The sequence below is a fragment of the Halichoerus grypus genome, chromosome 14 (assembly GCF_964656455.1).
Source record: "Halichoerus grypus chromosome 14, mHalGry1.hap1.1, whole genome shotgun sequence".
Classification (NCBI taxonomy): Eukaryota; Metazoa; Chordata; class Mammalia; order Carnivora; family Phocidae; genus Halichoerus; species Halichoerus grypus.
This window is the reverse complement of record NC_135725.1, coordinates 46,264,699-46,288,546: the sequence shown is the minus strand read 5'-3', so window position 1 is coordinate 46,288,546 and position 23,848 is coordinate 46,264,699. Positions and strand designations below refer to the sequence as shown.

The 23,848-nt window shown below is 39.3% G+C and overlaps 1 long non-coding RNA gene across 4 annotated transcripts in view; it reads right to left on the bottom strand.

Moving 5' to 3' along the window:
- LOC118529696 (uncharacterized) overlaps positions 1-23,848 on the bottom strand; it is a 406,664-nt gene that overhangs the window by 148,509 nt on the left and 234,307 nt on the right. The window contains exon 5 of one of the 4 annotated variants that reach the window (XR_004914255.2): positions 334-410. The exons of the other annotated variants lie outside the window; for them this stretch is intronic. This is a non-coding gene — a long non-coding RNA (uncharacterized LOC118529696). Of the gene's footprint in view, positions 1-333; positions 411-23,848 lie in introns of those variants that run through there. 4 annotated transcript variants of the gene reach the window in all.

Here is a 23,848-nt window from a genome sequence, read left to right as displayed (position 1 = left end):
GGCTCAGGCTAGGCTTGGTACAGTGGGACAATACGGACGGAGATGAAAGCAGGTACAAAGCAGAAGGTAAGAAATTCTGAGGTCAGGGTTTCAGATGACTAGTTAACTGAGTGCTGGAAATAAGGGGCTCGTAGTTTTCATTTTGGCCTGCCAATTGGAACTGCACCCGATGGCTATAAATACACTGGTCTGTATTTTCCGCTGTGTCTTGGTCTTTATAAAGGAATAGAAAGGTCACCGTAGGAAGATGCCAAACCTAAGCCACATGCAGCTGTTCCCAGCTGTGAATTCACCCATGTAGGAGGCGCTACAGCTTACCATGTCACTTGATCAGTGTGTTTCAGCTTTGCCTTGAGTGCCTTCAACACATGCAGAAGCGGGGTTTGAAAGGAATGTATTCCACTGCAGTTCTGGGGAGGAAGAAAAAAAAAAAGACAAAAACTCAGGAACACCTGAGTCAGCTTCAGTAGCTGGAAATGTAGCAGTTTAACACCAAATAAAGGCCTGTCCAATGGCTGGTGAATCAAATTAAATTCTGAACAAACAACTCTCTAGCCACATCTCAGTCAATTTTAGAATCAATGCAGGTGATTTATGGTTCCTTAGGGTTGTATTCTCTTGCCAGTGTGCTGGGATTTCCACACGTAGATACCATTTACTACTAATGAGCAGCACACATCAGTCCCAGGGCACCTGGATGGGAATGCATCACTTACTCTCATTCAGCGGCATGGGCTCTTTCCATGCAAAAGGGGCTCCTTAGCTGGTTCAGAAGCCTGGGTCTGCTGGGTAGATGCTGTTAATGCAAAGTGGTGATATTTTCCAGTCTTTTTCCCCCAGAAGCACCAGTGCTTTTTAATTTAATGGTTCTCTGGTGTGTGAGAATCCTTTGGGACAAATTTCCTTCTCCAGCCTCAGCACACGGATTCAAACAGAAGCTGGGTAGGGGCAGAGGAGAGCATTTGGCTTTCTTTGTTATCATTTGAAGAAAATGAGTCTTGAGTCTATGTTTTTAGGGGGGCAAAATAATACCCCCATGTTTATCACATAGCCTGCCACATAACAAGAGCTCCATAGATATTTGTGGGCTAAATGGCAGGTAGATGCAAACATAGAGCGTATGTCTCTTCAAACAAGCATTTGGGAATTCTCTGAAGAGTATCTGTTAACTGAGGGGGAGGCTAGTGAGACAGAAGAGATTCTGGGAAAGCTAATGGTTTTGGAATGCTTGACTATATGCCAGGCCCTGTTCTAACTCCTTCATTTCATTCATTGCTCACAATAATCTTTTTAGGTAAGCACTGTTGTCATACCCATTTTACACATGAGGAAGCTGAGGCACAGAGGGACTAATGTGACTTGCCTGAGGTCACACAGGTAGTGAGTGCTGGTGCTGGGATTTTTAACTCAGGCAGTCAGTTGGCCTCCAGAGGTCCTACAGTTTTGGGTTTTTGTTTTGTTTGTTTGTTTTGTTTGTTTGTAGTTTTTATAGAACATTTTACTTAACATACAGCATTTTCTGGCAAAAAGGCAATATACAGAAAAGTTGGTGGACGTTGCTGCTACAGAAACAAACAAAAATCCTGGAAAAGGATGAAAAATAAGTGTAATTTGCTGATTCCATTTTACTGCCCTCACAACTAGACACACAGCCAACATTAGCTCCAAAATAAAAGGAAACAAGGCTGGGAATGAAATAAAATTATACACAATGAATATCCACACCTGTGAGCGTCACCCAACAAAAAGTCACCTCCTCCCAGTGGTGAATTATACATGTTCACTCATTAAATATGTAATTTCATTTCTCCTTTTTTCTTTTTTAAAAAAGATTTTATTTAACTGAGAGAGAGAGAGCAAGAGTTGGGGGAGGAGCAGAGGGAGAGGGACAAGCGGACTCTGAGCTGAGCACAGGGCCCAATGCAGGGCTCTATCCCACAACCCCAAGATGATGACCAGAGCCCAAACCAAGAGTCGGCTGCTTAACTGACCAAGCCACCCAGGCGCCCCTTCTCTTTTTTTCTTCGAAGTGATTTACAAACTCTACAGAGGTCCTACATCTAACCATGAAGGGACAAGGAACTCTCGCAGGCCTCTTCCATTTGCGTGGTAGAGTTTTTCCCCCAAAGCAGGGAAAAAACTAGCTTTACTTCAAAATGACAAGCAAAACAAAGACACAATATTTGCAGCCTCTTGAGTTCTCAGCTTTCCTAGCACTTAGCAATGCAGACGGGAATTCACAGTTGGTTTCGGACCAAAGAAAGCGGAGGGTGACTATGAGGCACGGAGCAGTGGGGGAGGAGAACAGCTTTCTAGGCTGTTCTTGAGGCAGATCTTATCATTTTGAAGACAGACGCTGAAAAAAGGAGAAAAGCAAGGCAGAGCCTGTGAACAGGCATGGTGGGTGGGGCCCTCGCCTGGGAGAGGAACAGCTTTGCTGAGGTTAGAACTCGAACCACATGGGGCGCCTGGGTGGCTCAGTTGGTTAAGCCACTGCCTTCAGCTCAGGTCATGGTCCTGGAGTCCTGGGATCAAGTCCCGCATCGGGCTCCCCGCTCAGCGGGGAGTCTGCTTCTCCCTCTGACCCTCCCCCTCTCATGTGCTCTCTCTCTCAAATAAATAAATAAAATCTTTCAAAAAAAAAAAAAAAAAAAAAAAAAAAAAAAAAAAAGAACTCGAACCACATGCGCAGGAGAGAATGCTTCTAGCTGAGACAGAGATGTCACCTCATGTCTGCAGGACGTAAGTTAACCTTCCAGGACAGTAGAATAATGAGAACCCTGAAAAAGTAATTTTCTAAATGAAACCTTAGTTCCCTGGGAAAACACAGCCCCTAAATGAGGAAGGAAATTTAGGATCTTTCCATTAGCTCTTGGGATGCAGGATTTTACTTGCCTCCTAAAACAACAACAACAACAACAACAACAACAACAACAAAACTGTGCCGTGGAATCCAACTAATATTGCTTGCATTCTTTAGTATATGTGCTGCCGAAGCAAGCACGCTTGTATTCTTTAATAGTCCTTCTTTCCCTAAAAGAGACTAAGTTCCATACAAAACGGAGTTGAAGTTCCCAGTGAAATTGAGTTAGCATAAGTAGTCTACAAACAAAATAACAGGCAAAACAATTGGGGTCTGTTTTCCAACTCAACCTAAAATTTCAGGATCCAGATTTCATAAGGAAAAGGGAGCTGCCTGTTTGGAAATTTGATTTAAAAATAGTTTCTAGAAAGTATTAAGTATGCCCCAGGACCTCCTGGGAAAACAAGTGGCTTTTAAAAATCTTAAACTGCATTGTAGAAATTTTTATGAATGAGCAACATATGGATAAAATTACTCATATTTGAAAAAAAAATCCAATGACAAAGCATACTTGGCAGTTTTATTGAGCCTGAATTATTTGGAAAACAGTCCCGTGATACCTTCGAAATCCCCAGTGGAGCCTAGTGTACGGACCATCTTTGAAAAATGAAATTTAGCCATTCCTAGAAAAAGGGTTATCTCCGTTAGAGTGCATAGAGCTCAAGACAAAAAGGTAGCTGATTTTCCTAAATTCTGAGGGATTTCACAGATGAGGGGACCCATGACAGTGATGATCATACACATGATCTCCGGGAATCCCAGGGCGGGAACCAGGGGGGGCAATGTTGATTCTCCTTTTAGTACCAGTTTGGCAGATAGGCTAAAAACTTGGCCATTCACTCTATTCCCTAATTTTGCAACTCAATCATTGTCAATGTTGAATGAGACTGGCTTTCTGAAAAATAATCTGTGGTCAATTTATTACATATATTATGATTCCTGTGGCTATCTTTCATTCCATACATGAAGCTGTGGGGAAACCTCTTTAACTCTGTTTAAAAATCTTGTTACAGTTTAAAAATAGTCTGCTCTAAAAAAAGTCTAAACATTTATTGAGTAGTGAATGAGAAAATGAGTGAAGGTACCCAAGGGAAATAAAAAAGTCCCTGGTTGAATTTTATTAAGTAGAGAAAGGGAGAGAAGTCATGGGTCTTTTACTACCATATCTGGTGCACGGTGCCAACACATCAAATGTCAAATATAGACATGAATATTTTCCAAGACTATCTTGGACAAACCCAATAAAGACTTAGATTTATAAATCCATAGGCCTCTTTATCAATAAGTGACAGTGGCAGGACTGGATCCTAGGTCTTCTGATCCTAAGTCCTGTGCTCACACTTCTAGAATAAATTCCTTAGGTCTCTGAAAATCCTAGGCTCCTGGACTGGCCTTAGTATTGAACAAGGATTTATAAAGTGGGGACCATCACAAGTTTAAGTTTTTAAATTCAGCTATCCAAGTGCTCTTTTAAATAATTCATATGAGAATGCCTTAGATGTTTATTTTGCATATATGCCATTTGCTATATGCCTTATACACTTATACACCCACAATTGGATGCATTATATGTTTATACACACATAATACCAAACAGGGTCATCAACACAAAACATGCACATTATTCTTTGTGGGTGGCTTATGGGATGTTCAAGAGTATTTGCCCACATTCCTGTGCCTTCTATCCAAACTTCGGAACTTAATCCTGTGACAGATATGACTTCATTTACTATAATGTCTATGGATCAGAGAGCTTTATGTCAATTATAATAAAACACACTGTTTTGGCCAGTCACGCTCCATTTGCCCATCCTCACTTCTTGCCTTTAATGTAACCAAAAAGTTCGCGATGGGAGGTGAGCAGGCGTGAAGGGGAAAGGTGTGCAGATGCATTTTGGGTAAAAGTTCAGTGCTGTTGGTTCCTCCAGGTAAGCCCATCTTATGCCAGACTAACCTGGCCAAGAAAAATGACTGTTTTTAGGAGATGCTCTGTCTCCCTGCTCTCCTGAATCATCGCTATTGTTCTGTATTCCTTGGAGAGAGGCCACCATCAAGGTGAAGATTCTGAGGTAATTTCAGAGTTAAGGCTCCCTTTCTTTTCGTGTGAGAAAACTTAGTAATTGAGAAAATTGGTTTAAATTCATCTAAAGAACAATTCCAGAGAACATAATGTAAATGTTAAGTGTGGAATGATGGTTTCTGGTGCCCATGGTCACTCATGCTGTTTCTCTGTATAGACTTTTCTTTCTTCCTAGCATGGCTCCTCTGTTTTTTTATTTAACTAACTCCTCATCATCCTTCAAAGCTCAGTTTAAGCACCACCTTGGGAAGCCCTCCCTACCCAGTCTGGTGTAGATGCCTCTCCTCCAGGCTCCTGTGGTAACACCAGGCATAACTCTGTGGTAGGATTTACTTGTTCCTTAATAATAAATTTGTCTGTAAAGTCCAGAAATAGACCCCTTGAGGGCAAGAATCATGTCATTTCATGCTGAATGCCGAGTTCCTGGCCCAGTGTCTGGCCCATCACAGATCTTCAAAAAATGTTTATTGAGTTGCAAATAAATGCACGGCTTACATAGTGCTACTGAATCCCCAGCCCCAATTATGCATGGAAACCCAGCAGCATTGCTCTTTCTCAAGATGCTTCAAAATGTGTCTTGCCTTTGGAAAAAGACAAACAATCGTGACCCCAACACAACGAAGTATATGAATACAATTTGGAACTTGGAGCTCAGAGTTTCAGCTGCAGAAAAACATCAGAGGGAAAACAAAAACCAACCCAATAACCATATCGCCTTAGCAAAATTGTTTGAGAACCTATTTTCTCAGCCTTGTTTGCAAGCTTATAGATTTTTTGGTGGTTGTAATTCTTCTGTGGTTACCACTTAAGGGGAGACAAGATTGTTTATAAGGCATCTTCCATATCTTAGGCACAGTGACAAATGATGTGCATGCTATCTCAGTAAATACTTCTAATGACTCGATGTGCTGGAATTGTTATCTTTGTCTTACAAGTAGCGCTACCCAGGGGAAGCTAAGCAATAGTCTAGTAAGTGGCAGACATGGGAATTTGAACTGACATCTGTCTGACTAAGGCTATTAAAACTTAAAAGTTTAAATTACATGGAAATTAATTAAAAATAAAAGTTACAAAAATTATTTCATTTGGTCAAATTTCTGGCAGTGGGTTTATTGGGGCGAGTGAAATTTGTACGCTTTCTAATAGCTGTGGCTGAACTACTTTCCAGAGAGATTGGAAGAATGAATTCACAGTCCACCAGTCTGCATGTTTCTCAAAGGAAGAGTCTGTGTTTTATCTCCCTAATCTCAGAATCTAGCACAGTGCTGAGCACAGAGTAGCTTCTTCACAGATGTCTGCCGAATGAATTATTGAATAAATGGACACTGCCACCAGTATTGTAGATTTCCTTTGAAACCCACATAATGTAGTGCCTGAAAAGTATATAAACCTACAAAAGTCAGATAGGTTTCTTATCCCTGAATAAAAGGAAAGAGATGACCCTTGTAAAGCAGATTGACTCTGTTGGAAAAGTAGCTGATACATGTACTTTTGCAAGCAATACAAAATCTTCTTCCCCATTTCTGATCTAAGGATTTAGTGAATCACTTTCCAAAATATGTGATCAATCCCAGGCTGCCTGGGGGCCCAGACTCAGCATGCTGGTACAATTAGACACACAATCCTGCAAGCGGAAGTCATTACAATGTAGTTCTGGGCTTTATTTGAATTGTTCAAAGGAAATTAAAGGGAATCTAGTAACACTTCTGAAGATGCTCCCCTTTCTCGATTCTCCACTTTTCTTCCGTCTTCGGCTGCTCTCATCCCCACTGGTCTCTACATCTGCATTCGCAGACTCCACTCAAACTTCCATTCGATTCTTTAAACCTAGACCTCTTTTCATTTCCCTTGTTGGAGTTTCAGTGGCCTCACCTCTCCAGAAGTAGCCTCCTGGCTGGCCTCCATGACCTCAGACACCTTCTCCTCATGTTTGGAAGTTTCTTTCTCTTTCTTTATCTCTTTCTCTTTCTCTTTCTTTTTCTTTTACTTTCTTTTTCTTTCGCTTTCCTTCTTTCTCTTTCCTTCTTCCCTCTCTCTCTCTCTTTTTCCTCCAGGAGAATTTTTGCTTAAAAAAAAGTCCTTAACTTCATCATATATAGTTCTTCTTCTTCTTCTTTTATTTTTTATTTTTGGAGAGAGAGACGGTGAGAGAGTGCATGTGAGTGGGGTGGGGGCAGAGGGAGAGGGAGAGAATCTCAAGCAGGCTCCCTGCTGAGAGCCCTATATGGGGCTCAATCTCACAACCCTGAGATCATGACCTGAGCTGAAATCAAGAGTCAGATGTCTAACTGACTGAGCCACCAGGCGCCCCATATATATATATATTTCTTTTAAAGCTGAGATACAGGTAGTATTTAGAATCAATTAATTGACCCGAAGCATTGCTTCTCAAATTACACCAGAATTTTCTGGTGGCCTCATCAAGCTTTGCCACTTTTTCTGTAGGAAGCTTTCTTAACTATCCTTCTGTCTACGGCCATACCACCCTGAACGCGCCCGATCTCGTCTTAACTATCCTTCTTGCTCTCCATTCCCCCAGCTCCAGCCCTCACCTGTCTAATAGTTTTCACGAAGGCTTTGACAAAAACATGTCCATCATTGGATCCATTCCCCAAATTCTGTCCTTTGCTTTCTGCTCCTGTGTTTTCTTATTGACATCCCCTTCTCTTCACTTCAGACACCTCCAGCATTTTAGCCATTTCCCCTCTGTCAAATCAAGGAAGGTTCCAATAGAATTGACCTTATAGGTTAAACTGAAATTCACATTTAGATACATCTCTTCAGTATTTGTCTTTAAAACTCTCTCTGACACATTTGTAGAATCAAATCTCTTGAATGTATTTGAGGTTGAATGAGGTTATTGTCAGTTGTTGGTAACATTTATCTGAATTATAAAACTATTTACCCTGATTCAAATTCAGTTTTACTTTTATGACCTTTAAAGAGTTAGGTAAGTGACATTATAGCTTTGGCAACTTACACAAATACACACACACACATACACACACACGTATATATAAAACAAAGTAAGTTAAACCTATAGTTATTTTTTTGTGCTTTTAGGAAAAAATTTAAAACAATTCTCATAATCCATTGTTTTGTTATTTTAGTTCTTTGAAATATTAAGAAAATTTGACAGTTTAAAATAACTTGCATACTTGCTTTGTGGTTTGAATTTGCAATGTTATTATTATTATTATTATTATTATTATTATGCATTTATTTGACAGAGAGACACAGTGAGAGAGGGAACACAAGCAGGGGGAGTGGGAGAGGGAGAAGCGGGCTTCCCGCTGAGCAGGGAGCCCGATGCGGGGCTTGATCCCAGGACCCTGGGATCATGACCTGAGCCGAAGGCAGACGCTTAACGACTGAGCCACCCAGGCGCCCCTGCAATGTTATTATTAAATGTGTAATTTTTTAATTAAAAAAAGTAAGACTATGATTAGGTTTGGAAATAGTGTTGCATATTTAAGAAAACCTAGTTATTTTCTACTTTTAAAAGTTTCTTTTATTAGATTAATAGAAATTTTGCTCATAGGGTTTGTAAGTCTGCCCTGTCAGGCATTTGAAGTTTGTGAGAGTTCCAGCTATATCAGATCTAAAATGTGTATCAATTAGAATTCAATCTGAAAAGCAGATCCAGTAGGAGGTGTGTGCATACGTGTATGTGTATGTATATGGTTTATCACAAGGAAACTGGCTTGTGTAATGGTGGGGGCTGGCTGAGCAAACCCAAAATCTATGTATGGCAGGTCCTTAGAGGAGAAGATCCTGACCTGAGTAGGCTGTAACTCCATCAACATGGGCCAAAGCTTTGTCCAGACGAGGAATTTCTTTTTTTCTTCCTATGAAAGCCTCAGCACTGCTTTTAAGGCCTTCTCACTGACAAAGTCAGGCTCACCCAGAATAATCTCCTTTGCTTAAACTGAACTGAATAAGGGTGCTAATTACATCTGCAAAATCCTTTCGCAGCAACACCTAGATTAATGTTTGGCTAATTAACTGGAAGACTGTAGCCTAGTCAAACAGACACAACAAAAAGTATCACAAAAACGTTAAAGATATTTTAATTAATTTATAAATGGGTTGTACCCTTTAGTGGGATTTAATCTGCTAAATTTATCATTAAACATAACACAAAGTAAAAGCATACATTATATTTTTCTTTTAAGATAGAATCACTAGTTTTTGTTTTTTTTCTTTTTTTTAGAATTACTAGTTTTTTAAATAGATTGACACAATTTATAAAATGAGCCTAAAGACATGAGAAAGCCTAGGTTTTAGTATTTATGATTGTAGCAATTATAATCAACCAAATAGTTGCAAATGGTCTTTTCTGTGCACAAGGCTGGTTCCACATTTGTAAAAAAGAAAATCCTCAATTGATCGAGACTTGGCAGAGTAGAATTGGATACAGCACAGGGGTCCTCAGCCCTGACACATAGTATAGGAATTACAGAAGATGGAATTCAAGCGATTATGGAGTGGTATTTGAGAACTTTAAAATATATTTGTATCAGTGTTTGATAATGATAACGTTGAACACACTTACAATCTCCTGATCTGTGCAATCCAGTTTCAGAGCTGGATCATGGTAAAAAATAATAGTAATATCCAGCAATCAAAAGAAATTTCAAAATAACTCAAGGGTTTTGCTTGCATTTCTTGATGCAACAGTGAATCACAGGAATACTTCTAAAAGAATTCCTCTTTTGTGTGTTGTCTAACTCCCTTTTGTAATACTTCTGCAATTTCCCCTGCAAATTTTCCCCCCATTCTCAGCCCTAGTCTTGTTTTTCTTGCCTTCTTTCTCTTTCTGCATGATAAAGCTCCAAATAGCTGTTCTACCCAAGGAGGACCCTCGCTGGAGGACAAGGGAGACCTCAAGACTTAGGAGGAGTAGAGGGAGAGACTGTGACATTCACACACCCATTGGTTTAGGTGTTTGTTCCTTCGGATGGTGATCATTCATTGTGAGTGTCGGGAACACGGGGCCCCACTGATGGCAGTACAGATACTGGAAAACTTAAGGCGAGAAAAGAAAAACTAAAATGTCTTTAGTTATGTAATAGTAACCAATTATACTTAATTATGTAAACTATTTACCATTTATGCCTAATTACTCCAAAGCACAGTCATGATTATGCACCCCATTAGCTATGTATGTCAGGTTAACCTGCTGGTAAATTTTATTCTGTTAGGACAGTTTTACTAAGATTACTGTAGCCTGAATGTGCTGTGGGATCATTTGCTTATAAATTAGGAAAACTTGTGTGTGGGGGGGGGGCTTGTCCAGGCTCTGACTGCCACACCTCTGAACTTTTGCAAGAGTCAACTGTAGCTCCCCAGCTTTCGGCCTTTCTTCCTTTCCAGCTGTTACACCCATTGAAATAAGAATAATCAAAGCCTCCTAGAGCCTTCTCTCATCTCACAAAGGCTCCTGAATCTTACTTCTTAGGCTTTTGACCTCTTGTTACAGAAAAGTTATATTTTTCTTTAAACATGGAATCCATGTGAGGCATCTTCCTTTAGGACCTCAGGCCTTCCCTACAGAAGGTGAAGTATGAGTTTTGTTGTCTAGGATGTATCTTGACAGGTGTCCTTTTCCTTTCATTCAAATTCTTTGTCTAATTTGGATTCTTTGGTCTACTCTCTCTGTCTCTGGTTCAGTTCCTAAGCTAGTCCTCAAGGATGAACAGCGGAAAAAACAGAGGGGACCCAGAATCTGGGCCCCCAGTCTGGGGTTCACCATTGACAATGGGATAAATAAACTACTCTCCAAGGAAGGATGTTGTGCCCTTTAGGGACCAGCTTACATGGAATAATGACAGAGCCAAGAGCCTTTGCTCCTATTGTGTGCAGGGGCACGTATTGCCTCTCCTTAAAGCAAGCCCTGCTTTGAACTGCAGGACCTCCTTTTATAAACAGGAAGTGTCTGGACCAACCTACTTGTAACAGAGCCCACATTCTGGAAAATAGCAGAAATCTCAGGCTATTGTTCTTTCTTGAATTTTTTGTTGTTGCTGTTTTGTCATGAGTATTTTCAGACCTCTGCCCCCCAGCCCGGGCGAGGAGAGTAGCACAGGATAGGTCCTGACAAGGTGCTGGTAGCCAAGTCATGCTGGGGCAGGGTACTAAGAGTGGGTTTAGGGCAGGGGCATTGTAGGTGATATCCAAAAGGCAAAAGTGGCCGAAAATGGGAGGCAGGGGACAGGGTGAGGAATCTTGGGTGGTTTTTTTTCCACCTCTGCTGCTCCCACCCACTTCTGGGTCACCACTGCCTCTCGTGGGGTCTCTAACACAACTGTCTCCCTACTTGGCGCTCTGCGTCCTACAGAGCATTCTCCCAGAGCGCAGCAGCCAGAGGGCGCGGCTTTTTAAAGCACCAATCAGATCATGGTTTCATGTGCCTAAAACCTTACGATGGCTTCCCAATAACCAACAGCTTTTACTGGATCTTATTTCTGCCTACCGTTCCCACCTACTCTGCTTTGGCCGCTCTAGTCTTTTCTGAGTAAGCCCTGGCCTTTCCATTCTTAGGCTCATGTATGCGTAGTTCTCTCTGCTTGGGAGCAGCTCCATCCTGAATTCAGGCTCTCAACTCAACTGGATTCCCGTCTTCCCCTATCATTCTCAATCATGTCACTCTGTTTCATTTTCATTGTAACCGCAGATGCTTGTGAAATTATCTGTTTCCTTTCTTTCCTGTCTCTTGTCCATCATTTAAGTTCTTCGATAGTAGATTTCTCATTTGTCTTGCTCACCATAGTGTCTCCAGTGTTTAATATAGAGGTTGCCACATAGCAGGAGTTTTGCAAGTATTTAAGAAATAAATATATATATATATATATTCCTGGCACACCATTATGAGCTATTCTTAGAATTAGTATACACTGGAGAATTGAGTTGCCATAAAGTTGGCCAAAGGTGTGTGGCTGGGAACTACATTTTAGATCCACAGGCAAAGAGTCTTTCTATAGTGGCTTCAGGTTGAAATGGGAATTGCTGGCCCAAAATCCATTGCTGGGAAATCTTTACTTTTTTTTTATTGCAGTAAAAAAGACATAGCATGAAATTTACCATTATTGACATTTAGTACATTCACAATGTTGTGCAACCATCACTTCTATCTGGATCCAGGACATTTTCTGCACCCCAAGGAAACCCTGGGCCCAGGAAGTAGTCATTCCGTTCCCCTCTCTGCCTCCAAACCCTGGCAACCACTAATCTATTTTTTGGTCTCTATGGATTTGTCTATCCTGGACATTTCATATGAATGGAATCATACAACATGTGGCCTTTTGTGTCTGGCTTCTTTCATTTTGGATAATTTGTTTTCAAGGTCCATCCTCCATGCTGTAGTATGTACCAATACTCCATTCCTTTTTATGACTGAATACTATTCAATTGTGTGGATACGCCACATTTTGTTTATCTACTCATCAGCTGGTGGACATTTGGGTGGTTTCTATCTTTTGGCCATTGTGAATAGTGCTGTATGAATATTCTTGTAAATGGTTTTGTTTGAACACCTGTTTTCAATTCTTTTGGTTCAGTATCAGGAGTGGAATTGCTCAGTCTTATGGTAATTCTATGTTTACCTTATTGTGATGGTTAATTTTATGTGTCACCTCGACAGGGGCCGCAGGGTGCCCAGATATTTATCTATGTATTATTTCTGAGTGTGTCTCTAAGGGTGTTTCTGGATGACATTAGCATTTGAATTGGTGAAGTCAGTAAAGTGGTGGCCCTCCCCAGTATGGGTGGGCATCATCCAATCTATTCAGAGCCTGAATGGAACAAAAGGGTGGAGGAAGGAAAAAATTGCTTCTTCCTGCCTGACTACTCGCCTGGCACATTGATCTCTTCTTGCTCTCTGTGTTCCTGGTTCTCAGGTTTCAAATCTGAACTGGAAGAAACATCATCAGCTCCCCTTGTTCTCGGGCCCCAGACTCAGAATGAATTATATGAGGCAGCTTCCTGGGTCTCTAGTGTACAGATGGCAGATCATGGGACTTCTCGGCCTCCGTAATTGTGTGAGCCAATTCTTGAAAATAAATTTCTTGGCTCTGTTTCTCTAGAGAATCCTGACTAATACACTTATTAGGAACCACCAATCATTTCCCACAGCAGCTGTACCATTTTACATCTCCACTGGCAATGTATGAGGGTTCCAACTTCTCCATATCATCTTGACCAACTCCTGTGCTTTTTTACTTTGGGGGTTTTAAAAACATTATAGACATCCCTGTGGGCATAAAGTGGTATCTCATTATGGTTTTCACATGCACTTCCTAATGACTAATGATGTTGAGCTTGTTGGTCATTTATATGTCTATTTCTCTTGGGAGACATCTACTCAAGTCTTTTGCTCATTTTTTAAATTGGCTTGTTTGACTTTTTGTTGTTGAATTATAAAAATTCTTATATTCTAGATACTAGATCCTTATCAGATAAGTAGGTTGCAAATATTATCTTCCTTCTGTGGATTATCTTCATTTTTTTGATGCACAAAAAGTGTCCTTTGATACACAAAAGTTTTTAATTTTGATCAAACCCATTTTATCTATTTTTAGTTTTGTTGCTCATGCTCTTAGCGTCATAAGTAAGAATCTTCTGCCTAATCAAAGGTCATGAAGATTTATCCCTGTGTTTTTTTTAAACTTATATGTCTTTGGTCCATTTTGAGATAATTTTTGTATATGGTGTGAGGTAGAGTTCAACCTTCATTATTTTGCATGTAGATATCCAGTTGTCTCAGCATGATTTGTTGAAGAGACTATTCTTTTCCCGTTAAGTAGTCAGCATCCTTGTTGAAAATCAATTGACCATGCATGTATGGATTTATTTCTTGTCTCTTAATTCTATAGGAAATCAAAACACTTTTTTTTTTTAAAAGGAGACACTGTTAATACTTTTTGAGATCCTGGAGGAAAAGGCCTTAGAAAATTTCAGGCTACCTTTTGAATGTTGTTCTGATTAATCTGGTTTTAACACATTAGAAGAATGCAGCCCCAAAGTCAAGTAAATTACAATTACTGTAGTTTGGTATTAAAAAAAAAATCCTGCTGAGATGATATTGACATTATTATTAGAAGTAACAGTAATGGGAATTTTAGATGGTCCCTATTTACATGAATCTTCGCAATCTTTTAAGACATATGATCCAATAATAAATATTAGGTTGTTTCTCTCAGGGCCTGTACCTCTTTTTGGCCACATTTGAAGATGATATCTCTTCCTTGACCAGTCCCTTCACAATCCTAAGAACTGAATAATGGACAGAGGGGAGAAGAAAAATTGTTTGGAATATAAAATGTAATCATTTCTAAAATACATGAATCATCTGTCTTTTCCACCCTTTCTTTCACCAGACTCAAGACTTAAATAAATGGCTGACCTGGACTTGGTAATATGGGTCCTGCTGAAATCAATCTGAGATTAAACTATTCCATTTTACATAGTTCATACTTTCATTCTTATAACAGGCATTATTTATGGAGTTTCAGGCTCTGGAGTGGATTCTGGTATTGCAAGAATATGAGTTATTTCCTGGTTTTGAGGCATATTTACTGTCTGATGAGGAACATATACATAAGCATAGAGCTAGGCTTTAATGTTATAAAGGCCTCACTAAAAGTTATGTATAAAGTATTCAGATAGCATGGGGAAGAGAGTGATGAATCCTGCCCAGGGTTTCACAGTTCTTCTATTAGACAGAGCTCCTTGAGGGTGAGAACTCTCTCCACCTTCATACTCCCATTGCTGAGAAGAAATTTTGAGCATTTATGTGTTCTATAAATGTTTATTGAATAAATGGACAGACTAAGACTTGAATGATAAATAGAAGTTTTCCATACAGAAAAGGAGAATAGAATTCTAGGCTGAGGGAACAGCATGTTACCAGGGCACGGAGGCTTATGAGTGCGATTCATCCATTGAACGAGGTTGGAAGGGTCTGAAGGTTCACGGGCAGCAGGAGATGAAGATGAAAAGCAGCCAATGATGAATTCATAGGGAGCCTCAGATGTAACACTAAGAAATTTGGAGATTATTCTGCAGGCTACAGGGAGCTATGGATCGTATATAAACCCAGGTTGGTGGCAGAAGTGGGGGACACAACAGTTACATGAAAATTTATCTGTATTTTAGAAAGAATACTCAGGGAGCACAGAAGAAAGTGGATTTGTGGTTGGAGGAGATGGGCAGCGAGACCATACAGGAGCCTATGATAGTCCAAGGGAAGGTTGAAGAGAGCCTAAACAAGGGCAATGTCAGTGTGAATACAGAGGAAGTGATGGGTCCCAAGGATACTTTAAAGGTAGAATTGGCAGGATTTATTATTAGGGGTGGAGGTTGGGTTGTTGAGGAGTGAGGCCAAGTTTCTAGTTTGAGGAACTATGTAGATTATGATACCAAAAGGGAAATGAAGAATAAGAAGGGAAACCAGATTGGGCCATGTGGATGGGAAGAATGGGAAGGAAGAAGATGGATCGATGGAAAGATTTATCACCTGGTTGAAAAATTCAAACCCCAGGTCACTTTCTGTCTTTAAAATTGTCCAAGAACGAGAACTATTCAGATAATCTGGCAAAAAGAAGAAAATTCTATCTTAGTAATATTGTCACCTGAGGCTTTGTAAAAAGATCCTGTCCATTTGAAGAAGAATGTTACATTACCATATTTGGGCTGACATTTCTCTTTTTTCTTCCCATTTCACAGTTTTCTACACTTTTATTCTAATTCTACCGGTTATTAAGTATTTAATATTAACAATGGCTAGCATTACTATGTTCCTGACACTATGTTTCATACTTTTTGTATATCATTTCACAGTTATTTTAAGTAGAGGAAATGGTTATGATTTCTATTTGACAAAATCTGAGGCTCAGAGAGGCAAAGTGACCTGTTTAAGCCCACACATCTGAGTCACAGAGACAGGTCTTGAACTTGGTTCCTCTGAGTCCATAGCCCCCATTCAACCACTAGGTCAGTGACTTTCAAACTGTGGCAACTCATCGGCATGTTGTGAAATCAATTCAGTATCATCAGCATTAAAAATAATAGAATATAATCAAAAAGCATCAACATTTATCACACATATTAAAGCTAACTAGTGTTTTGTAAGGCTTTTGTTTCTCTCACACACCCATCACACACACACACAAATGGCTGGGATTGCAAATAGCGAGTAGTATGTATCCAGTATTGGAGTGTGGGTTGGAGGTGTTTTCAGAGGAAAGCCTTTCAGTTTGGGATAGTGGAGGCAGGTTTCAGAGACGAAGTGATGTTTTTTACAAAACCTTAAAGGATAGCAAGATTTGGGCAGAGGAACAGGGTCATTCTGGGTGGGTGACTGTTACATTTTACATGAAGTAGGTATGTCTAATTTCATCCTTTGAATCTTTTTATTCAAGGAATGAAATTAGCACCGAGAACCTATGTATGCATTGGTCAATTTTTGGTCATCTAGCATCCACTTCTCCTTCCTAAAAGAATCCAAATTTTCTTTGGGAAATTGGCTATCTGGTTGGGGAAAAGATTAGGGTATTAATAGGGTGGCCATTTCTCCTCTAGGTAAGTAACTGCCCTGGGACCGGATATGGTTGTAGCTTATTCATTCCCTCGTCTACTCCCTGGGTTTTATTGTAGTTGCTGATGCTTCAGTCTGCAGAGCAGCATGGCTAGGGCTCCTGGTGATGGGCATTCCCTAATCTTCTAGCCATCTCTTGGCTCCCTAAATCCTAATAAATTTCCTTTGCCTTAACTTAGAGTTCTTCTAACTGGAACAATGAGCAAAGTCTTTCCCGACCATTATCTTGTTGAAAATCTCCATACCTGCACATTATTTTACAGAAAAGCAAACAGACTCGGTGGGAGGGCCTGCCCAGGGAAGAGATGGAACAAGGGCCCTTGAACTCAGGTCTTATTAAAGGACAGTGTTCTTTATTTTTTCCATCATTGCAGGCTGCCTTTCCAGAGCTGTATAAGATTTTGTGCTTAGAAATTTTTATGATTTTAAGGAGTCCTCAGTTGTTGTTAAAATGACCAAAAAAATGTAAATGATTGTCTTAATATAAAAAGGATCTTTTCTTTCTTTTTTTTTTTTTTAAAGATTTTATTTATTTATTTGACAGAAAGAGACACAGTGACAGCAGGTTCACAAGCAGGGGGAGAGGGAGAGGGAGAAACAGGCTTCCCGCGGAGCAGGGAGCCCGATGCGGGGCTCGATTCCAGGACCCTGGGATCATGACCTGAGCCGAAGGCAGATGCTTAACGACTGAGCCACCCAGGCGCCCCTAAAAAGGATCTTTTCTTAAAAGAAGATGTTAGGCTTAAAGTTTCCTTGTCTCAAAAAAAGAAAAAAATTAAAATCACTCAATCAACAAGACTGAGCCAGCCCTCTCCTCTTTCCGAATGTTTATTAGGGATTCTAGGCAGCGGCTTATGTAATTGAGAGGATTAAAATGAAGGAACGGAAGGAGAGAAGAAAATGCTCCCTTGGGCAGAATGGGAACTAGAGTAATGGGAAAATGTTTCCTGAGAAAGCAGAAAACGTGTGCAAGGCAAAATTATTTTTAAAGACGTTGAGAGGATAGAGGTTGGGGTACGATAGAGAGAACAGGGAGAAGGCAAGGAAAATCTACCGGAGAAAAACACAAGAGAAGGAATGAAGTTTGGTCTGGTTTTAATTTATGTCAATTGGCAAATAAATCCATGAAAGCTGTTCTAGGCATGGATATCCCCTCTGTAACATAAGTAACTGAAAGCAGTTCAGAATGCATTTTTTCCTCCTCTTCCTAAAAATATGATACACCCTATAGACAGAGGCAACATCAATAAAGCTGCTTGCTTCTGGCTCCACATTCTCCTCCCCCCCAACACCTTCTGTTTCTGCCTACAGTTCAGAGCTGATATAATTAGGGGAATTAAGGTTATTCACGAACATAAAATATATGTATGTTTAATTGTGCTGTCAAACCAAAAAGATAAAGGTGAGCAATCAAGCAGTGAATGAGCAAAATTCCTCTTCTAAGATTTTGTTGAAAACTTTTGATCCTTAAAGATTCACCCATTTCCGGCACTTTCCCTAACTTTGGGGTGAGGATGAAAGAAAAAGTATGTTCAATTATAACAATTGTGTTCAGAAGTTTGTTTTTTTTTTAATTTTCCTTGCTGAATTCTGAAACGAATTTTGAGACGATTAGATAGGCATGAATATGAGTGTTTCCACAGAAAGTTAACCTTCGTTGATTGACTGCCATGGGTAAATTGGTGGAAGTCAGAAGATTAAGGGCAATGAACTGATAGATATTGAATATCTGGAAAATAGCTCCTACAAATCAAAAAGAAAATGAACAATCTAGTAAAAAAAAAAGTGAAAGGTATAATCAGGCTTTCGCAAAAGAAATACAAATGTTTCATAAACATATAAAGAGATGCTGAACTTAATCGATTGCAATTTGACCCCACAGAAAGATGTTTTCATACCCACCAGTTTGTCAGAAATGAAAAACTCAGGCTAAGAGTTGGTAAGGATGTAGAATGACAGGATCCTTCTACAGGAGTGTAAATGAGTTAAATCACTTTGGGAAGTTTTGTATTGCCTAGTAAGTAGTGCTGTCTATGTTATCCATTAGAGCCTTTAGCATATTAATCATAGGTGATTTAAATTCTTGGTTTGATAATTCCAACATCAGTGCCATATCTGAGTCTGGTTCTAATGTCTGCTCTATCTTTGCAAACTTTGTTTTCTGCCTAAGCTGGACTTGACAGCACTGGGTAAAAGGAACTGCTATAAATAGGCCTGTAGTAAGTGGTGATGAGTATGGGGGGATGGGAGGTAATCTCTGATCTTATGATTAGGTCTCAGTCTTTTAGTGAGTCTCTGCCTCTGGACTGTGAAACTCACAAGTGTTTCTCAGTCCCCTGTAAGGTGGGACAGGACGGTTAGAATGTGTAGAGTTGGATATTTCCCTTCCTCTGTATGGAAGGCTAGTGTCAGCTGGAGTTGGGTGTTTCCCTTTCCTCAGGTTGGTTGGGCTCTGATAAAACACCTGTAAGGTTACGCTCTGGTTAAAGTTTCCCCTGAGGGCAAGGGCAACCCTTTGCTAAGGACAGAATGCTCTGGTGTATTTCAAAATGGTCGGCAAACATCATCATCTTGCTGAAGCAAAACTATGGGTCCCATTTTGAAATTTTGTCTACAATTTCAACCATGACAGAAAGGGGTTTGGGATTGGGGTAGGAGATCTAAGGCCTCAAATTTAGATTTTTGACCCTCTCTTCAAACAAGACTATCCATACAGCCCCCGAGATACACTGTGCCACCTTTCCCCCTTCCCCTGTACGAAGCAAGAGGGGATTTTTCTCTGATATTCACTGTGAGAACCTGGTTGAGCCTCTGGAGGTAAAACTGACAAAAGTTGTGGATAGGACAATATATGAAAGACCGCATGAAGACACTAAGTATGTGACAAAGGAAGGAGGAGAGAAGGGGACAGAAGGATACAGGCAGAAGCTTGGTAACAACAGGCTACCTAAAGAAAGGACATCAAAATATGATTGGCTTTGAGGGTAGAAATGTGGATGATTTTTTCTCTTAAATTTCTCTACGTTTCTGTATTATCCAACATTTTTACAATGAGCAGAAGGGGTTTTGTAATGGAAAAAAAACACAAACAAACCTGATAAGCCTTACTTAAAAAAAAAAAAAAACATATCTGCCTCTTCCCTCTATAGGTGTGCAGCACAGAATCACAGATTTTTTTTTTTTTGAGCTTGGAGAACTCTGAAAATACTTTGGTCCAATTCTCCTCTCCCTTGCCCATTGTAATCAACCACCATATCCTCCTGCTTACTGTATACAGGGCACTTTGCCAAAGACACAGTTATATCAGGAAGAATGAAATAGGATCAGGGCTCTTATCTCCACTTCCCCTTGGAAAAATTCCCCCAAGAGGAAAATTATAATAGCAGGTAAAATATGCTAAATGTCCTACCATTGTTTCAGGGAAGGACAGAAATTACTAGAAAGGCAGTTAACTCATCTAAGTGCATCTGTAAGACAACTCTTCATACTCTTCTATGAGCTGATATTCTTGGTATTTTAAGCCTAATAATCAGGAGGAGAGGAGAAAGTCAAAGCTTTGAATAGTTAGGTGTGGCATTTTCAAAATGCCAGTCAGCACTGTATCTTGTGAGTATCTTCTCCAGTATTTGCGTGTAATAGTTTCTTGTCCTAGCCTCAAGCTCAACTTGAAAGCAGTTGATGCTTATTGCTTTTTCTTTAATCCAGGGATTATCTAAAACAAGAGTGGAAATTTACCAAAGCTATCTTCATCGAAGGAGAAAAAAATCCGACTATTGCTACTTACTAGATGTGACTTTAACAATAATCATCACTGTTTACCACGTGTTTACCTTGTACTGGGCACTTTACTTATATAATCTTAATCCATACAGCAATCCTCTGAGTTTATATTATTCTTTCCATTGTACAATTACAGAAAATAAAATTCATAGGAGTTTAGTAATTTTCCCCAAGTGTCATGCATGTAAGTACAACCATGAAATTTGAACCTAGATCTGCCTGATTTTGAGTCAATGATCTTAATGACTTCTCTGTACCCCCTACTTACACAGGTTATTTCACTTCTCTGAGCCTTAGGTTTGTCATTTGAAAAATAGAGAAAATATTTCCTCCTTCCTGGTTTTGTTCTTAGGAAAAATCAATATAAAACGTTCCCTGGGTGCTCAGTAGATGTGGCTTCTCCTAAGACAAAAGCTGAAAGCTACAGGAATGGCATTTAGCAACTCTCAGGTAAAAATGGAGGTTAAAAAGAAAAAGGTAAAAATTCAAGTCCTCATCTCAGGTTTTTAAGTTTTATAGGAATTGGCCAATAAAGTAAACTCGAAACATTAATGTATCCTTATCCAAAACAAGAGCTTGGAGATAGGATGGTCATTTCAAATAATTTCTCTAGCAGTCAAAAGAGGGTTAAATAAAAAATTAAGAATTCAAGAGTTTTTGTTTTTGTTTTTTTTTTTTAACACGGCCACTGGGACAGAAATGCAATCAACCCCTTTACTTTGCCTGCCTGATTACCAGCGAGTGTGTGGAACTGTTGAATATAAATGGAGCACTCTTGTCCTCAGAACCAGGGCTGGCTTCACGGACAAGTAACCCATGCAGCTGCATAGAGATCCATGCTTAGAAGGGCCGCATGCTTGGATAAATGCTCTCCTCTCACTGTCTTGAAATTCCTAATAATTTTTGAACAAGTCACCTAGGTTTTCATTTTTCACTCAGCCTGGCAAATTATGTATGCAGTCCTTCTCAGAACCTTTGGTGTCCCCCAGTTTACCTCACTGAAATGCCCTCAGTCCAATGAACACATTCCCAGGAGATCACATAGAATGCTGCTTCAGCAGATTTCCCTTCTCCTTCTGTTTTTGTTAGCAAGCAATCGCCCACCCATCCTTTGAGGTTATGTATAATGCATGCTATGTATAAAGGTCTAGGTGTGTAAGGATGAAAGCAATACAGTAATTCCTTTTTTAAGAAGGAAAACAGCACCATGGCCAAAATGAATGTGTGGAGGATAATCGTACTTTGGAATGACTTCTTCATAGGGAAGTTTTGAATTTCTGCTTACGAGTAGCTTTGGGTGGGGTCTGGGTATCTGTATTTTCTTAAAATGTCCCAGGGGAACCACTGAGTTAAAAACTTGCTGAAAGAAGTGGACACTTCTGAAAGCACTGATAGAATTTCTTTAAAAAATCCTCTAGAGGATTGTATGTAATCAACTTTGTATTCCTGGGGCAGCTAGAGTTTTGCACATGGTAGGTACTCAGCCAACTTTTATTGACTGACGGGAAACCAAACTTGTCTTTCATGCCTTTGTTAAAGGACACTGTAAACACAATCTGTACCTAAGCTTTTCAGCCTTAAAAAAAAAAAAAAAAAAAAAAAAGATTTTGCTCACCCCTGGACGAATGATTGTAAAGTTACATTTAAAAACATTCCATTTATAATAGCATCCAATAAACCTACCCAGAAAAGTTACAAGATGTCTACGCCAAAACCTGTATTATATTTCTTGAAAAAGTTAAAGGTCTAAATAAATAGCTATACAATGTTTATGGATTCTAAGACTGCATATTGCTGACATGTCAATTATTTCCAAATTGACCCATGAATTCAATGCAATTCCAAATGAAAACCCAGCGGGTTTTTGGGGTAGAAATTAGCAAGGAAATGCTAGAATACATAGGGAAATGCAAAGCATCTAGAATGACCAAAGCAATTTTGAGAAAAGATTGAGAAAGAACATTGTTGGAGCCACACTACCTAATTTCAACATTTACTATAAAACTTCAGTGATTGAGACAGTGTGATATTGCCTAAAGGATAGGCAAATAGAGAAGAGAATAGAGTTTGCAAACAGACCTGCCCATATACAAACAATTTATTGACAAGAAAGATACTCTTTTTCATAAATGATCTAGATCCATTGGATAACGAACTTGACCCTGTCACTCACGATACAAAAAAATTAATTTGAGACCCTGGGGGGCGGAGCAAGATGGCGGAGGAGTAGGAGACCTGGATTTTTTTAACTGTCTTTTTTTCTTTTTTCCTTTTTTCTTTTTTTTTGAATTTTTCTTTTTCCCTTTTTCAACCAACATCTTATCAATCCCTTTTTTAAAAAAAACATTTTTATTTTTCATTTTTAAAGTCATATTCTATCCCTTCATAGTAGTTACCCGTATTTTTGGCATATATATATAAGTTGTTCTCTCTTTAAAATCTTGAGATAGTTTCTTCTAACAGATCAAAATATACTCTAAATCTCTAGTGTATGGTTTTTTTCTACTCCCCTGCCTGATCACATTCTCTCCCTTTTTTCTTTCTTTTTTTTTTTTTTTTTAATCCTCTTCTTTCTTTTTTCAAACAACTTATCAAATCCTTTTTTAAAATTTTTTATAATTTCCATCTTTACAGTCATATTCCATCCCTTCATCATATCAACCCTTATTTTTGTACATATATAAGTTTTTCTTTCTTTAAAATTTTGGGAGGGACTTTCTTTTAACAGACCAAAATACACCCAAAATCTAGTGTGTGGCACTGATCTATAATCCAGCCTGATCATATTTGATCACATTCTGTTTTTGTTTTGTTTTGTTTTGTTCTGCTTTTGTTTGTTTTTATCTTTATCTTTTTCTTTTTTCTTTTTTTCTTTCCTTTTCTTTTTTCTCTCTTTCCCTTTCTTTTCCCACTGCTTCAGGTCTTTTCTGATTTGTTTAGAGTATATTTTCTGGGGACGTTGTTACCCTGTTAGCATTTTGTTCTCTCATTAATCTATTCTCCTCTGCACAAAATGACAAGACGGAAAAAATCACCTCAACAAAAAGAACAAGAGGTAGTACCGACTGCCAGGGACTTACTCAATACGGACATTAGTACGATGTCAGATCTAGAGTTCAGAATCATCACTTTAAAGATACTAGCTGGGCTTGAAAAAAACATGGAAGTTATTAGAGAAACCCTTTCTGGAGAAGTAAAAGAACTAAAATCGAACCAAGTAGAAATCAAAAAGGCTATTAATGAGGTGCAATCAAATATGGGGGCGCTAACTGCTAGGATAAATGAGGCAGAAGAAAGAATCAGTGAGATAGAAGACCAAATGATGGAAAATAAAGAAGCTGAGAAAAAGAGAGATAAACAACTACTGGATCACGAGGGCAGAATTCGAGAGATAAACGATACCATAAGACGAAACAACATTAGAATAATTGGGATCCCAGAAGAAGAAGAAAGAGAGAGAGGTGCAGAAGGTATAATGGAGCAAATTATAGCAGAGAACTTCCCTAATTTGGGGAAGGAAACAGGCATC